Below are 19,145 nucleotides of genomic sequence, written 5' to 3' on the forward strand. Positions count from 1 at the left end.
ATCAGGGGTTGGGTTGTGGTGGTGGGATGTTTTGGCCAGGCTGTAGCGGAGGGGGAAGAGGGGTGTCTGGTACTGATTGTAGGGTCAGGTCAGGGGACGGGGTGGCAGTTGTTGGATTGGGCCAGTCTGGTGGGTTTGGGTGTTGTCTGGGGTCATACTGGGGGGAGGGGGGGGAGGTGGGTCTCTGGAGGTATCGAGGGTGGAGGTGGTGGGGATGTTCTCCTGGGTCTTTGGGGTATTGTGGCTTTACCGTGCGGGGCTCAGTCTGTGTGTTTAAAATAGTTATGCTGAAGTTAGAAATGCTTTTTTCCCTTCTTACTCTTTAAGAGTACCTGTCAGGGTACCATATAAAACCATCTGAAGTTAATGATTGAAATTACTTCATCAGGTGGTCCCAGCCCAGCGCAATTGTCCAGGGGAAATGAGCACTTCTGGACAATTGCTGGGTAAACCCTCTCCCAGCGCTGCTTATCTTTGGGGCACCCCCAAATGCGACGCAGGGTAGCCAAGAATTTATGGTCCCACGTATTGCGGGGACTGTGCTGCTAAGGAACGAGTTCCATGATTTTGATCCAGTGACAGTGAAGGAACAACAATATAATTCCAAATCAGGATGGTGTGCGGCTTGAAGGTGAACTTGAAAGTCATGTTCTACCCATGCATTTGCTGCCCTTGTCATTCTAGGTGGTAGAGGTCATGGGTTTGGAAGGTGCTGTTGAAGGAGCCTTGGTGATGATGGAGGGAGTGAATGTTACAGGTAATGGATGGGGCACCATCAAGCAGTCTGCTTTGTCCTGCATAGTGTTGAGCTTCTTGAGTACTGTTGGAGTTGCATCCATCCAGACAAGTGGAGAGTATTCCATCACACTGCTGACTTGTGTCTTATAGACAATGGACAAGCTTTGGGGAGTCAGAAGGTGAGTCACTTGCCAAAGAGTTCTCAGCCTCCAACCTGCTCTTATAAGTCACAGTACTTATATTGCTTCCCAGTTCAGTTTCTGATCAATATGGGCAGCACGGTAGCACAAGTGGATAGCACTATGGCTTCACAGAGCATGGGTACCAGGTTTGATTCCCCGCTGGGTCACTGTGCAGAGTCTGCACGTTCTCCCCGTGTCTGCGTGGGTTTCCTCCGGGTGCTCTGGTTTCCTCCCACAGTCCAAAGATGTGCAGGTTAGGTGGATTGGCCATGCTAAATTGCCCTTAGTGTCCAAAAATGTTAGGAGGGGTTAGTGGGTTATGGGGATAGGGTGGAAGTGAGGGCTTAAGTGGGTCGGTGCAGATACGATGGACCGAATGGCCTCCTTCAGCACTGTATGTTCTATGTTCTCCAATTGTAACTCCCAGGATGTCGATAGTGGGGGATTCAGAGATAGTAATGCCATTGAATATCAATGGGAGATGTTTAGGTTCTCTCTTGTTGAAGATATCCATTGCCTGGTACTTGTGTGGCACAAACATTACTTTAAGTCTGAATATTATCCAGGTCTTGCGACTTATGGACACATACTTCAATATCTGAGGAGCGGCGAATGAAGCGCAACCTTGTGCAATCATGACTGAACATCCCACATCTGAACTTATAATGGGGGCAAGCTCTGTGATGCAGCAACTGAAGGTGATTGGCCCAAAGAGACAACCCGAAGGAACTCGCCTGTAATATTAACCTGTGGATTGAGGTGAAAATTTCCACCCCTGAATTCAATTCGGGGAGAACTAATAGTGGTAGTTGTAAACCAATCATTGGAAGGAGAAAACAAACTGGGAAATGACAGCCACTGTTTTTGCTTAGATCGGCTTCCAATTAGCATGATTAACATAAATGGACATTTTAAAGTTCTGGCAGACACAAATTAAAAAGCAACTGCAAGTCTGTTAAAACTAAATGAAGGATTAAAGAAAGCCATTTTCATTCTGATATTTGATTCTTTATTTAACTTAAAAAAAACAAAGGGCAGGACCATGCCGAAAATACAAACGATACCAAGAAAGAGAATGCAAGATGAAGTTTTCAAATCCCACTGATTTATTATATGATCCTAAGGAAATTAATCGGTGGTAGAGATAAAAAGAATGTATTCCTAAAGATGAAATTTCCTCGGGTATAGTATTGCTCAAAACAGACAGTATCAAAAGATGAATGGCCAATGGCTTGATGTGGTGGATCTAAGTACAGGATGGGCTTCAGGCAAAATTACACATTCCCTACTCCCAGCAGTAAATGTACTTGTGGTTAGCATCAGTAAGCATCTAGAATGCTTGGAATGTGGGTCATGAAGTTCAGCTTTTTTTGATCTTGGTGGCCTAAATTGTTTAACTGCTTGTCGTGTGGAGCTCCTGTACTCCGGCTTTTCAGAAGACTAATCGATGTTTATGAAACAATAACATTTACGGCAGCCCTTAAGCTGCACAGAGTGCCAAGTAAAAATGACCAAAGTTGGATATTAAAGAGGAAAAGTCAACACGTGAAAGAGGTGCGTCAGGGGTAGCACATATGAAACTATGGATATTTGGGTGAATTGCAGATGTAAGCAGTCCTGAATTGGCTTGAGGCCGGTATATGCACATGTGCTTCAGTCATGAGTTATTAGACAAGTTCAAAACCAAAAAGAATTTTCTAAGTGTCTATGATTCACACAGAGTAAAATTGTATAGTGTATACGTGGAGCTCTTTGCTATTCAGGATCGGAAAAATCGTGTTGTGCTTTTCATGATCTCAGAACATCCAAAAGTATCTCACCACCAATAAAATACTTTTAAAGTGTAGTCATTGTTGTAATGTATGATTACCGACAAGCAATCTGTGCACAGCAAGATCCCACAAACAACATTGGTTGTGGCATGAATATTAGAATATAAAACATAAGAACAGATGCAGACTCGAAGACTGGAAGAAGTTCTCTGCTATTCTCATATTAGTGCTGTGGGATTTTTTACATGCAACTAAAAGGACAAACAAGACCATCGCCAATGCACAGTAGCAGCCCTCCGAGATGCAATGTAACAATTAACCAAGCCACCTTTGACAACACTTTTTAAACCTGCAACCTATACCACCAAGAAGGACAAGGACAAGCAATTTGTGCAGTTGATGCCTGGGACACCACCATCTGCAAGTTCCCCTCCAAGTCACGTACCATCCTGGCACTTGGAATTATATCGCTATTCCTTCACTGTCACTGCATCACAGAGCTGGAGCTCTCTTCCTAACAGCACTGTAGGTGTACCTGCACTAGATGGACTGCAGTAGTTCAAGTAGGTAGCTCATCACCAACTTCTGAAGGGCAGCTAGAGATGGGCAGCAAATGCTGGTCTTGCTAGTGCGCCTACTTAAAAAAAATTTCATCCAAAGTCAGAAACCCTTCAGTACTGCACTGGACTGTCAACCTAGATTATGTGTTCAAGTCTCATTGCCTGACTCTACAAATGATGATGAGATTGATAATGAAAAGCTATAAGATTGACACACTCACACTAGGGAGAGAAAAGAGCTAATGTTTCGAGTCCAGATGAACCTTTGTCAAAGCTAATATAATATAAGATAATGCGTATTATATACTTCACCCAATATTTTTGTCAGCATATGACTTACTATTAATACAAAGATTAATAGTATTAGTATTAATAGTATTAATAGAATGCTCGCATTCCAAGCATTGTCCAGCATCTCTGACTTTGTCTATATAAATGTTACTGGAACATACCTCGCCATTCACCTGAGGAAGGAGCTGCGCTCCGAAAGCTCGTGTTTGAAACAAACCTGTTGGACTTTAACCTGGTGTTGTAAGACTTCTTACTGTATTAATACAAAAGTCTAAACTTTTCTATAAAAATTGAGCGTACCAGCTAAATGTTCTTTATTGCACAATGAAATTTTGTAAACGAATCCACCTAAAGAAATCCAGCCATAATGAGGGATTATAAGGTTAAAAGTGAAATTTGAAAGAGTTAATTTAAGAGTTAAAGGGTAAATAACATTAACAATGTCTAATCATAGGTTCTCGCACGTAGGGCTTTGTCTATCCTTACTGCAATAAGAGAATCCCTGATAAAAGAGACAAACTCGCAAAGTTACTGAGCAACACAAGTTTTTTTTTGTAAACTGTCAAGAAGGGTACCATAGTGTAATATTTGATAAAATGAGTTTATACTCATAACCAAAGACCACAGTCAAGTGTAAATTTTACAAGCTACACAAATCCATGAATTACATTATAATGTTAAAACACAGGCTCATGATTGACAAAGGTATTGACCACCATTGCCCCCACTGCTCGTTTCCCTCGAGGAAGCCCAGACCATTACGTGAAAAAGAAAGTTATGTAAATGTTCTTCGAATCAAAGATGACCATCCTTACTTGGAACTTAATGGTGATCAAGACCATATTTGGAATATAAAGGGGCTGGACCTAATTACAATCAAGATATCACCCCTACGTGTAAGAAATTAGTTATGTCACCCAAGGCACATTATAAGCCTTGTCAACATGCATCAGATTTTCAGGTGTGCTTAAATTGCTTGAGCATCTCTTATAGGAAAGATATAGCTACTAGAGCTCAACAAAGGTAAATCTCTCCTTAACCTGGGTAGAGTTAGCTTGTCAGGATGGCTGAGCGGTCTAAGGCGCAACCTGGGCAGAGTTATCTCACTAACTCTGTAATCTCTCCTTGGGATTCATGGTAAATGCTATTTTAATAATTATCCATAGCATAACTAAAACATTTTACTGCAACAATAATTGAATGTAAAAACTGGATTCGCTACTAGAAATAAGGGGTGTGATTCTCCGCTCCCCACGCCGGGTGGGAGAATCGCAGGAGGGATCCCCGACTAATTTCACGACCCCCTGGCGCCCCCCGCGATTCTCCCACCCCCCGCTCGGAAGAATCGGCGCTCGCCATTTTTCACGGCGACCGGCGATTCTCCGACACGGATGGGCCGAGCGGCCTGCCGTTCGCGACCGTTTCACGACGGCGGCAACCACACCTGGTCGCTGCCGTCGTGAAATCGCCGTGAGATGCCCGTTTTGGGGCTTGTAGGGGGCCTGGTGGGGAATCAGCACCACGACTGTGCTCGGGAGGGGACAGGCCCGCGATCGGTGCCCACCGATCGTCGGGCCGGCGTCTCAATTGGACGCACTATTTCCCCTCCGCCACCCCGCAAGTTCAAGCCGCCACGTCTTGTGGGGCGGCTGAGGGGAAAGACGACCACCGCGCATGCGCGGGTTGGAGCCGGCCAACCTGTGCATGCGTGGCTGACGTCACATAGGTGCCGCTGTCGCGTCACTCTCGGCGCGCCGCCCGGCGGCCGAGAGTTACGGAGCACCGCTTCTAGCCTCGCCGGGAGGGGAGAATAGGGGGCGAGGAGCGGCCTCCGAGGCCGTCGTGAAACTCGGCCGAGTTCACGACGGCCCTCCCGATTTTTCCCGGGAGCGGAGAATGCCGCCGAAGATTTCTTACAACACCATAGAACATAGAACATACAGTGCAGAAGGAGGCCATTTGGCCCATCGAGTCTGCACCGACCCACTTAAGCCCTCACTTCCACCCTATCCCCGTAACCCAATAACCCTCCAAACCATTTGCACACTAAGGACAATTTAGCATGGCCAATCAACCTGACCTGCACGTCTTTGGACTGTGGGAGGAAACCGGAGCACCCGGAGGAAACCCACGCAGACACGGGGAGAACATGCAGACTCCGCACAGACAGTGCCCCAGTGGGGAATCGAACCTGGAACCCTGGCGCTGTGAAGCCTCAGTGCTAGCCACTTGTGCTACCGTGCTGCCCAACAGGTTTGTTTCGAATCACTAGCTTTCGGAGCCCAGCTTCTTCCTCAGGTGAATTCACCTGAGGAAGGAGCTGTGCTCCGAAAGCTAGTGATTCAAAACAAACCTGTTGGACTTTAACCTGGTGTTGTAAGACTTCTTACTGTGCCCACCCTAGTCCAACGCCGGCATCTCCACATCAGAAATAAGATTATGCTCTCTCTCTTTTCCTAGAGCCTACTTAACATTGTGATTGTTTTCAACTGACCAGGGATTGCATATTCAGTTCTTTAATAAACATCTATATCGTTCAGAATTTGTATCATCTCACATAGTTTTCTGTATCTCTAACTTGCGAACCTGACTCTGTACCTTTCTGGTGCAGCGGGGAAGATGGGGTTACATTACTGAGGAGTTATACCCAGAACCCAGTAATATCCAAGGTATTATAATCTGGCTGAAACATGTTAAAAAGGCAATGTGATATGTTCTCAATGGGCTCCTTTCCTTCCGAGAGAGGTGGCTCAGTCTTTCAGATCCATTTAGTATCTTTAGGATAAAGGCAAAATACTACAGATGCTGGAAATCTGCAATGAAAGCAAACATGCTGCAAAAGCATTTTTGCAGAAAGAATGAGAGTTAATACTTTGAGCACGTATAACTTGGCTTCAGAGCTGAAGGGGCAGAAATGTAATGGATTATGTAGTTGAACAAGGATTGGAGAAGGTGGAACAGAATAGAAGGTCAGGGATAGGTGGGAGCTCAGGAGGGATTGACAAAGATGTCATGGTACAAGACAAAGGTAGTGTTAATGTTAGTGTTAAAGACTAAGGAATACACTAAAAATGGCATAACAGTAAGGCAGCAGAATGTGTTAATAGTAGAGCAAGGTTCAGCACTCGGTCAAAGCAAAACTCTGTTTGGGAGGGGGTTGGGAAAAATATCATAATGGGGAAGAGAGTTCATGGGTTGAAGTTGTTGAACTCAATGTTAAGTTCAAAAAAGCTGTGAAGTGCCGAATCGAAAGATGAGGTGCTGTTGCTCCAGTTTTCATTGGGTTTAACTGGAACATTGCTGCAGGCCAAGGATGGAAATAAGGGAATGTGCGCACGATATTAAGACAAAATGGTCAATGATTGTGGGCCGAGTGAAGGAGTTGTGCAATGCCCTGGGAGTTCTCAACATTGTCTCTGAGGTCCTGGGCAAGGAAACCAAACTGCTGATTACCACATACTGTGCCTCCCCTTCCCTCCTCAGCTCATGAGGGGTTCTCCTCCATGTTGAAAAGGATTTAGAGGAAGCACTGAGGGTGGCTAGGGTGCAAAATGTACTCTGGGTGACAGCGCCGGCCCTAGGGTTGCTGGCGCCCCGGGCTAGCTGAATTCAGCGCCCTTGGGGGGGGTGGGGGGGGGGGCCTGGGGGGGGGCTGGGGCAGGGCGGACCCGTGGGGGGGGCGGACCCGAGGGGGGGGCGGGGGGGGGCGGACCCGAGGGGAGGGCGGGGGGGGCGGACCCGAGGGGAGGGCGGGGGGGGGGGCGGACCGAGGGGAGGGCGGGGGGGGGGGGTGGACCGAGGGGAGGGCGGGGGGGGCGGACCCGAGGGGAGGGCGGGGGGGGCGGACCCGAGGGGAGGGCGGGGGGGGGTGGGCGGACCCGAGGGGAGGGCGGGGGGGGCGGACCCGGGGGGGGCGGACCCGAGGGGAGGGCGGGGGGGGCGGACCCGAGGGGGGGGGGGCGGGGGGGGGGCGGACCGAGGGGGGGAGCGGACCGAGGGGGGGGCGGACCGAGGGGGGGGGGGCGGACCGGGGGAGGGGGCGGACCGAGGGGGGGGCGGACCGGGGGGGGGCCCGCCCTGGGGGAGGGCGGCCACAGCGGGGGAGGGCGGCCACCGCGCATGCGCTGGTTGGCACCGGCCCAACTGCGCATGCGCGGGACCCGAGTCTGGCGCCCCCTAGCACATGGCGCCCCGGGCGACTGCCCGAGTTGCCGGTGCCTTGAGCCGGCCCTGCTGGGTGAGGGACTTCAATGTCCATCACCAAGAGTGGCTCAGTAGCACCGCGACAGACTGAGATGGCCAAGTACTAAAGGGCAAAACTGCTAGACTGGGTTTACGGCAGGTGCTGAGGGAACCAACAAGAGGGTAAAACATCCTTGCTCTCATCCTCACCAACCTGCCTGCCACAGGTGCATCAGTCCACAACAGTATCAGCAGGAGTGACCACCGTACAGTCCTTGTGGAGACAAAGTCCCTTTTTCACATTGAGACTACCTTCCACCGTGTTGTGCGGCACTACCAACATGCCAAATGAGATAGATTTGAATAGATCTCGCAACTTAAGATTGGGCAACTATTAGGTGGTTTGGGGCATCAGCAGCAGCAGAAGTGTACTCAACCACAATCTGCAACCACATAGCGCGACATATACCCCATTCTACCATTGCCACCAAGCCAGGGGTTCAATGATGAGTGCAGGAGGGCCTGACAGGAGAAGCACCAGGTATACCTAAATATGAATGGTCAACTGCTGAAGCTATAATGCAGGACTACTTGCATTCCAAACGGCATAAGCAGCAAGTGATAGACAGAACTAAGTGATTCTACAACCAACAGATCAGATCTAAGCTCTGCAGCCCTGTCACATCCAGCCATGAATGGTGATGGACAATTAAACAACACACTAGAGGAGGAGGCTCTACAAATATCCCCATCTCAATGTAATCATTGCAAAATATGCAAATATTTGTAACAGTCTTCAGCCAGAATTGTTGAGTGGATAATCCATCTCAGCCGCCTCCGGACGATCCAGCATCACAGATGTCAGTATTCAGCCAGTTCGATACACTCCATGTGATATCACAAAACGGCTGAACATCCTGGATACTGCGAAGGAAGGGCTTGATAATATTCCAGCAATAGTACTGAAGACCTGTGCTCCAGAACTTGCGTCACCTTTGGCCAAGCTGCTCTAGCACAGCTACAACACTGACATCGACCTGGCATTGTGTAAAATTGGCCAGATATGAGCCATGCAAACAAACAGGACAACTCCAACCTCACTAATTACTGTCCCATCAGTTTACTCTTGTTCATCAGTAAAGTGATGGAAAGGATCATCACCAGTGCTATCAAAAGGCACTTGCTTAGCAATAACCTGCCCACTGACACTGCTTGAGTTCCGTCAGGGCTCCTAACTTCATTAAAGCTTTGTTCAAACTTGGACAAAAGAACTGAACTACAGAGGTGAAGTGAGAGTCGTTGTCCATGCCATCATGGTAGCATTTGACCTCATGTGACATCAAGGAGCTCGGGCAAAACTGGAGTCAATGGGGATCAGGGGGAAAACTCTCCACTTGTTGGAGTCATACCTAGCACAAAGGAAGATGGTTGTGGTCAATGGAGTTCAATCATCTCAGGTTCAGGACATCACTGTAGCAGAGCGTCAGGGTAGTGTCCTAGGCCCATCTTCAGCTGCTTCATCAATTAACTTTCTTTCAACATAAGGTCAGAAGTGGGGGTGTATGCTAATGATTACACAAATTTCAGCACTATTCACCATTCAGATACTGAAGTAGTCCATGTCCAAGGCCTGGCTTGGGCTGACAAGTAGCAAGTAACATTCACGCCACCCATGTGTATTGCAATGACCATCTCCAACAAGAGAGAATCTTGACATTCAATTGCATTATCATCACTGAATGCCCCATTATCAATATCCTGGGGCTTACCTTTGGCCAGAAACTGAACTGAATTAGCCATATAAATATTGCGGCTACAAGAACAGGCCAGAGGCTCGAATGCCATCTACAAGGCACCAGTCATTTGTGTGATGGAATTCTCTCTATTTTCCTGGATGAGTGTAGCTCCAACTACACTCAAGAAGCTTGATACTATTCAGGACAAAGCAGCCAGCTTGATTGGCATTCCTTCCACAAGCCTTTACTCCCTATACTACTGAGCAGCAGCAATGTGTACTACCTGCAAGATGCACTGAAGGGACCCACCAAGCCTCCTTAGACAGCACCTTCCATGACCCCACAAATACTACTAGCTATAAGGACACAGGCAACAAGATTAATGGGAACACCACTGCCTGGAAGTCCTCCTCTGTAGTGGCTCAGGAGAAACACTGGAGGCTTCCGGTAGTTAATCAATGTGCTTATTGATGAAAGGCAAAGGCAGTTAAGTAACAGGAATAGAACACAATATTACAGGTCTAAACACTTTGGCTCCAGGATCCACACTACCCGGGATCCTGCTCCCAGGACCCAACAAAAAACTCCCTATTGGGTGGGCTTCACGTGCTGTTGCTGATTGGCCCTGAGCTGGTCACATATATTAAAACATGCTGCTGTGCAGAGAGACCTGGGTGTGCTTCTGCATGAATCGCAAAAAGTTGGTTTACAGGTGCAACAGGTGATTAAGAAAGCGAATGGAATTTTGTCCTTTATTGCTAGAGGGATGGAGTTTAAGATTAGGGAGGTTATGCTGCAATTGTATAAGGTGTTAGTGAGGCCACACCTGGAGTATTGTGTTCAGTTTTGATCTCCTTACCTGAGAAAGGACGTACTGGCGCTGGAGGGTGTGCAGAGGAGATTCACTAGCTTAATCCCAGAGTTGAAGGGGTTGGATTACGAGGAGAGGTTGAGTAGACTGGGATTGTACTCGTTGGAATTTAGAAGGATGAGGGGGGATCTTATAGAAACATATATAATTATGAAGGGAATAGATAGGATAGATGCGGGAAGGTTGTTTCCACTGGCTGGTGAAAGCCGAACTAGGGGGCATAACCACAAAATAAGGGGAAGTAGATTTAGGACTGAGTTTAGGAGGAACCTCTTCACCAAATGGGTTGTGAATCTATGGAATTCCTTGCCCAGTGAAGCGGTTGAGGCGCCTTCATTAAATGTTTTAAAGATAAAGATATATAGTTTTTTGAAGAATAAAGGGATTAAGGGTTATGGTGTTCGGGCCGGAAAGTGGAGCTGAGTCCACAAAAGATCAGCCATGATCTCATTGAATGGTGGAGCAGGCTCGAGGTGCCATATGGCCTACCCTGCTCCTAGTTCTTATGTTCATAGATCATAGAATTTACAGTGCAGAAGGAGGCCATTCGGCCCATCGAGTCTGCACCGGCTCCTGGAAAGAGCACCCTACCCAAGGTTAACACCTCCACCTTATCCCCATACCCCCATAACCCAGTAACCCCACCCAACCCTAAGGGCAATTTTGAACACTAAGGGCAATTTATCATGTCCAATCCACCTAACTTGCACATCTTTGGACTGTGGGAGGAAACCGGAGCACCCGGAGGAAACCCACGCACACACGGGGAGCATGTGCAGACTCCGCACAGACAGTGACCCAAGCCGGAATCGAACCTGGGACCCTGGAGCTGTGAAGCGATTGTGCTAACCACAATGCTACCGTTCTTATGTTCTTATGCCAAAATGAAAAAAAGTGCAGATACTTGTTTGTTTAAATGAGGTGTTTTTGAATTCACACAAAGTACATTGAGAGAGAATGGTGTCATGAAAACATGCTTTATGTAAAAACATTTTTTGAATGTACTGGCTTGAAATCCCAATTGAATTTTATTAAAGAAAGACTGAAAATACATTTCAGTGACTTTAACTTGCAGCCAAAGAGAGCGGCACAATCTTTATCACTGTTGCTTCCATCTTCTACACCTTTGACATGAAGTCTACCTGTCTGCAAAAAGCCACCAAATGAACCACATCCCCTAGCCTATGAGCACAGTGTCTAGATACCTAACTGAGTACTTAACTGGAGACAAAAAATTAGGCATAACCCCTTCAACAATGGGACCCTGGCTGAGAGAGGGATTCCAAGGCATGATCCAATCAAGCTACAATTGAATACACTGGTCATGATCTCATTCGAATGTCTGGGCAGTTGGAGACAGAAGGATACGTGACAACCTTTTGTGAGTTAGAAGCACCTGCTCCCTCTGCAGAACATGACAAGCAGCTGAGGAACTGGGCCCAGAGTGGGTTCCTTTTCTTTCCCCGTTCCACCCACCTTATAGGCTTTTGAAACCTATTTGATGATAATTGTGACTAACCCAGGTATGACAGAGTTTTTTTGAAAAGGATTCAACGCAGCACTATTGTCGGGAGAAGAAGAGATAAACCATCTGGCTGTATCTTTAAATTGCCTTGGCAACGGAAGCATCAGGATCACCAAATTCAGCCTGATGTCAGCCGAGTTACCAATCCCCATGGATTATATACCACTTTGTTTTTCCCTGCTCTTTAACTTATTTTATCAATACTTTCACACTCTGTGATGTATTTGTGAGTAAGCTTTGAGTGTGTGTACATGTGGAAATCAGAGTGTATTTTATTATTTTATTTAGAACGGGTTAAGTACAATAAAAGCTATCCTTTCTTTATTGAAACTCAAGAAAACCTGTCTATTTGTGCCTTTTATGATCACAGCATGTTAACAGTTAAACACTTGCTGAATTGGCAAGTATATCCGTTTTAACAAAAATAACCTGTTGCAGTCAATCGAGGAGAGGGAAAAGAAGCGACCAAATCAACTCCTCCACACCTGATGTGACAGTGGGCAGCACGGTAGCATGGTGGTTAGCATAAATGCTTCACAGCTCCATGGTCCCAGGTTCGATTCCCGGCTGGGTCACTGTCTGTGCGGAGTCTGCACGTCCTCCCCGTGTGTGCGTGGGTTTCCTCCGGGTGCTCCGGTTTCCTCCCACAGTCCAAAGATGTGCGGGTTAGGTGGATTGGCCATGCTAAATTGCCCGCAGTGTCCTAAAAAAGTAAGGTTAAGGGGGGGGTTGTTGGGTTACGGGTATAGGTGGGTGCGTGCGTTTGAGTAGGGTGATTATTGCTCGGCACAACATCGAGGGCCGAAGGGCCTGTTCTGTGCTGTACTGTTCTATGTTCTATGTTCTATGGTCTTGAGCAAGGAATGTGGTTTTTATATTTAACCCTTGCAGAAATGAGTTTTCCTGATACCCAGATGCTGAGGGAAAAGAATATGATTGATGAGAAGATGCGTAAAGGTCTGAGAGATACTGGATTTTTTTCCAATGCCTTGCCTTATGTTTGCTAGCCCTGTGAGTTCATTGAAGCCCATTCTGCACAGTGTGGCCATTCTTACGATGATTGCCTCTGCCCTCACCGCATCGAGGATGCGGGTTCGATCATGGCCTCGGGTCACTGTCCATGTGGAGTTTGCACATTCTCCCCATGTCTGCGTGGGTCTCACCCCCACCACCCAAAGATGTGCAGATTAGGTGGATTGGCCACGCTAAAATTGCCCCTTAATTGGAAACATTTAAAAAAGATATTGCCTCTGCCACCTCCCTCCGATCAGCCTCTACCATTCTCTCATGGGGCTTCCTGTCTTTATTACCTGTTAGATTGTTTGCTCTACTTCTCAGTTTTGCCAGCAACATCCACAAATGCAGCTGAAAATCTGCCGTGGCTCATAGCTCTGATGTTGCCCTTTAACTGGCTGCCACTTTTGAATGTGATGCACCATCAATTGGACTCGAGTCGTAGTGAAGTTCCAAACAACAGGCTTTAATACGCTAGATGTGAGCCAGGCAGTGGTCGTCCAGAGAAAGGCCGACTGCCAGCCAACACAACCTCTTATACCCCGCCTTATAGGCGGAGCTACCAACCTCTCAGCCAATCGGTGGGGAGTCACATGACCATCCACAACCAATTGGCAGAGAGACACATGACTTGCCTGGGCCAATGGGCAGCGAGGCTGCTGTACCAATGGCAGCCTGGTTCTCCGGTAATATGATCTCTCTAGCCATACTACCACAGAATGCAACACCAGAACTATATTTTCCCATCTAGCGGTGATAATTAGACATGAATGAAGAGTTCTTTTCTAGTTTCTGAACTCTTTGGCTTGGCTAATGACTGTTCTGGGAAGAAAACAGTGGTAGTTCAGTGATGATTGCACACTGTTATATGTAAGGGCTATCCCAACCGTGGATTCATCAATAGGAGGGGGGGGGGGGGGGGGGGCTGTTACATTAATCCTAGAGTTGTGTTTTTTCCATGAATTATGCATTTATAACAACTTTTGTTTTTAAAGTTTGACTGGAACTGGTCATGTTGCTGATCTGTGATAGTAATAATAATCATAATACTATTAAATCCAACTCTGTTAAGCTAAATCAACATCCTAGAGTTTACCATTGAGCAGAAACTGAACTGGACTCGGCAAATAAATAATGCAAGAGCAGGGCCGGTATTCTCCGTCTGCTGCGATTCACTTTTCTCGCCGGCAGCGCACCCATTCCCGGTGGCATGGGATGGCTTCAGTGGGATATCCCATTGGCATACAGTGGGAAGATAGAATCCCACCGACAGCAAAAGGCGGACCGCTGAGAAACACGTGACTGTGGAACGGGGGAATCCCACCACAGGTCAGAGAGTAACTCACCTCCTAACGAGTAACTCACCTCCTAACTCCCCAAAGCCTGTTTACCATACGCACATACAAATCAGGAGTGTAATGGATACTCTCCACTTTCCTGGATGAGTGCGGCTCCAACAGCACTCAAGAATTTCAACATCATTCAGCACAAAGCAGCCTCCTTGACCAGCACCACCCAAAACATTCACTCCCTCCACCACCGATGCACATTGGCAACAGTGTGTACAATGTACAATATACATTGCAGGATCTTTATTAGCAACTTCCAAACCCACGACCTCTATCACCTAGAAGGATAAGGGCAACATATGCATGGGAACATCATCACCTGGATATTCCCCTCAAAAGCACACACCACCCTGGCTTGGCACTATATTATCATTCTCTCACTGGTGCTGGGTCAAAACCCTGGAACTCCCTTCCTAACTAACATGGGTGTACCTACAGCAGATGGACTACAGCATTTCAAGAAGGCAGCTCACACCGCCTTCTCAAGGCCATTTAAGGATGGGAAATAAATGCTGGCCTAGCCAGCGACACACAGGGTGAAAGAATAAAAACGACTTAATGGAGAGTGGGCCGCACAGAGATACAGAGAGAAAACTTTAACATTCTCACTTGTTTGTAAATAATTTGTGTCTGTTAGCAAATGCAGTCATTATTCAGCTTTGCTTAAAAAGGCCAGTGTAATTTTGATGCAATCACTCGTTTAATTAACTCAGTTTAAATTCTGTGTATTGTGAGGGGATAAACAAATGTATTTGAAATAGCATAGAATCCCTGCAGTACAGAAGAAGGCCATTCGGCCCATCGAGTCTGCACCAACCCTCCGAAAGAGCACCCGATCTAGGGCCACGACCCCTCCCTATCCTCGTAACCCCATAACCTCAACTGACTTTTTGGACACTAAGTGGAAACTTAACATGGCCAACCCACCTAACCTACAAATCTTTGGACTGCAGGAGGAAACTGGAGCACCCAGAGGAAACCCACACAGACATGGGGAGAACGTGCAAACTCGACACAGGTAGTCACCCCAGGACAGAATTGAACCCGGGTCCCAGGTATTGCGAGGCAGCAGTGCTAACAGTGCTGCCGCATTATCACAAGTATACTGTGGAGATTGGACAGGCATAAGGCTGAGGGTGAATTTTTCCTTTTCTGAGAGTCTGAAACAGCAGTGACATGTGATGGCACTTTTAGATTTAAATTCATTATTAATACCATCCGTGGTGGCAGTGGCTGGAGGCAGAGGTCCAGGAATGTACAGGGCACCAAATGGGCCACATAAAACCAAGAGGCGGCATTTGTGGCTCCACTGGCACTGTTCAATTGGTGAAACGACCTCCTGCCAGGTGCACAGGTACCAGCACAATGAAGGTGGCTTCCCTGTGGAAGGCCAGGTGGTCAACGTAATTCCATTCCCCAATTGTCCGGTTATGGGAAAAATAGACCACACCCACCTCGGATTCCTTCAGAGGGGTTATCCTGAGGAGCCTTCTGACTCCTGAACTATTGGCCATCTGACTGGGCTTGCAGCATCAGGTGCCCGCCTACCGTCCTCAATAGGATGGTGAGCTCAAAGGTGGCCAATTCAGGCCTGTTCAGGGCCCCTATTTGGTCTCAATGACAGGGTCCCGAAGCCCCGGTAAGATCCTGCCCATGGAGTTTCTTTCGTTTGTGGATCTAGTTTAAGTAAAATGGAAAATTCTGATCCCTCATTATTTTTGGACATGTTACAGAAATATTACTGCAGTCTTCGGAGTGAGCAGGATAATAAAACGCAGTCAAAGCAGTGCACTTGCCAGTCATTCGAACAATAAGTCACTATTAAACACCTCAAATTGTATATGTCTGCAAGGACTGAGTAAAAGCGTGGCAATATTTGAGCATGGTTAAGGAAATGTTTTCATGATTTGGCATCCATCAAGTTTCAAGTTAAAATCTGAAAATTAGGTACGTTGCTGACTTAAAGCGACAGTCCACAGTAGTTTCTTACATTTCAAGAGTCCAGCATGAAGCACGTGAGAACGCAGCAATTTCATCTCTGAAAAGAACATTTAAACCAAATGGGGTGAATATAGTTTAGAAATTTGGTTGCACTGCAGCTGTATCACAGGCATAAAAAGGTGCCTAAGGGTTTAAACGTTGGGCAGTATGTATGTGCTTGTTTCACACTGGAGTGGACTGCCTGCCATATTGATAGACTCTCAGTAAGTGTGCAGAAAAACATTCAAAAAAGGATCATTATATTTAACTGGGGGTCCTATACTTATTGTAGTACCCTTTTGAGTATGATCAAATTCCATATGATAAATTCATTGAAAGATTCTGGTGCTAAGAAACCGCAATTCTGCAGGGACGACACGTATAAGGGCCCATCCACTCCATTACAAGTTGGTGCCAGCATGTCAACCCAGGCTGCTGGTTCACCTCTGGGCCTTTAAGGGGGTATTTTTTGTGTTTACCGAGAGAATTCTGACATCTGCGAACAACTTTGCGCTGGCTCTGAATTCCTTTTGCCTGTGTTGCAAAGAGCCAGTTCCAGGCGGTTAAGCGAGCCTGCCTCTGGAGTAGGAGGACAGCAGGAAGCAAGGCAACAGCAGACAGGAGAAATCAAGAGTAGCTGCGAGAAGAGGGCTGCAGAGGGCACTGTGCAGGAGGTCGCATCCCAAAGCGGGTCTTCAGGAAACATTCCTCGTATCTCAAATTCATTGACAAGCGATGTGACGAGCAGCTGAGCTTTCACTAAGGAGAGACTGCCACGGAGCTCTACCTCCTATTGCAGCCATTACTGGGCCTCAAACCAGGGCCTGGTCAGCACTTGCTGTGTGGCTCCATGGCCCCCTGGGTTGGGGGCAGAGGGGGAGTAAGTACTGCAATAGTGGTAAGAGTACAGAGGAAAGGGTTTGTGAGTAGGAAATGGATGGAGGTGTGGCGCAGTGAATTTAGGAGTGCAAAGCAAGAATGATGAGAGTAAATTGGGTGAGGGTTAAGGTTTATACAACTCGAGTAAGGTCATGGAAATTTTACCAGGACATTGAAGCCATGTCCTGGAAATCACCCTTCTTGTATTGACCATTTCAGCGACTTCCCATTGGCAGCGCAAGTGTTGCCCGGAAGAGTTTCTACTCCTGATAGGTAATACAATCTCCCACCTCCTGCCCGGTGCATTGACCAGGACCCCCAACAATGCATCATGTGACGGTGGTGCCTTCTCTGGCTCTCAATTGCAAATACAACAATTGCAAAGTTTCCCTGCTGCCTACAGCCTGAATGCACCTCCATCTTTAGAGGTGCCAGCTGCCTTTAAGTGGTGTCAGTGAAATCCGATTGTGCGCCCCCTCAAACAGGCAGGCAGCCAATAAGCAACAATAAGTACTGGCTGTCTGCCTGTCTCATTATAATGTGCTGCCTGCTCAGATTTCAGGTTGATTCTCGGCATGGGCAGCACGCACCAGTTTCCAGCCACAGTTGAATTTTTCATCCAATATTTCTTTGACTGCTAATTGTCCTGTGGGTTTTTGTGGGCAGGCCCAGTGGATTTCTGAAATACAAATCCACATTGCTTGTCATCCTTTATACATTGACTTTAGATCAGGGTCCCTCAGATTGATTGTTAAAGATGAGTGAACTATCGGGTAGATTTTGTATGTTACAACTGAGGTCAGTTGTTAAGGTGGTGTAGTGCGAACATTGCTACAATCACTCCTGCAGTTCCTTATACTGTATTTGGCATCCAGAGTGGATGCAAAGTAAAGTATTCTTGGCCGGGATTCTCTGTTCCTTGCCCCAAGGATCGGCATCCTGATTGGACAGACAATCCCGTGTTGGCCCACAACGGGATTGGTGTCAGACGGTAGGCCTGTCTCCAGTCTCCGGTGCCGGACCTCCGGCCATGACAGGATTCCAGCCCTGGATTGGCGGAAATATGCAAACAGCTCCTTTGAAGCCTGAATCTCCACCCTCAGTAGTGAGACAATCAGTCACTCCTCAGGCTCAGGTGATTTCTCCAGGCCTTGGAGATCAGACACTATTGCACACTAGGAGTGAATGGATCCCGGACCAGCCCAGGAAACCTGACCACCTCCCTGCTATAAAATCTGTTTTAAATTCAAGCTCCACATCACACTGCAGCCAATCTCCCTGCAACGGCACAGATCCCGTGATGACCCCGATCCATAGGACATGCCCGCACATCAGTCTCTTAGCATAGAGCCGTATGTCTGCACAGTATGAACATCTGCTCCGCACAGCAGCTGCCACCATTCTGCGGGAAGGTACAGGCTTATTCAAAGAGAACACCCACAGGGCTGGACGCAAGTCATTAATGGGGACAGGATGGCAGTGTCAAGACTTGGGGCGTGATTCTCCGGTCTCCGACGGCGAAATCGCGTACGGCGATTGGCTGGAGAATTCCCATTTCCGACAAAATGATTCTCCTGATCTCGAAAAGGTAAGTTTAGCTATTGGACGTCCTCATCGTTAATGACATGCTCAACCTACCTATCAAAGCCATGGAGACTTCTCAACTCAGTTCTGGGTTAAAACTCAGTAGAACCTCAATTTAGATGAATGCCTGGCTGTCTTAAGATCTCCGCAGCTTAAGATTGCAAGTGAAGGGAAAAGGGCTAATTTCAGACAGATTTTAACTGTCTACAAGCTTGGCTTCCACAAGATGGATGGGGCTGAATTCCACCCTTAAGATTTCTATAACCTCTAAAGATATTCTGATTGCAAGAGGCATTTCAAAAATTCCCTTTGGTTCCCAGTTTCGATCAGTAAAATTAACTGAAGTAGTGTGATCATTTTTGCATCTTAACCCACTTGCAATCTTGGTTATTTCAACGTGGCATCACACCTCATTTTGATACTGTGGTGATATGCATCACTGTAAATACACAAGGGGTTAATGTAAATACACGTAGACTAGA

Source organism: Scyliorhinus canicula, chromosome 11 (assembly GCF_902713615.1).
Source record: "Scyliorhinus canicula chromosome 11, sScyCan1.1, whole genome shotgun sequence".
NCBI classification, from domain to species: domain Eukaryota; kingdom Metazoa; phylum Chordata; class Chondrichthyes; order Carcharhiniformes; family Scyliorhinidae; genus Scyliorhinus; species Scyliorhinus canicula.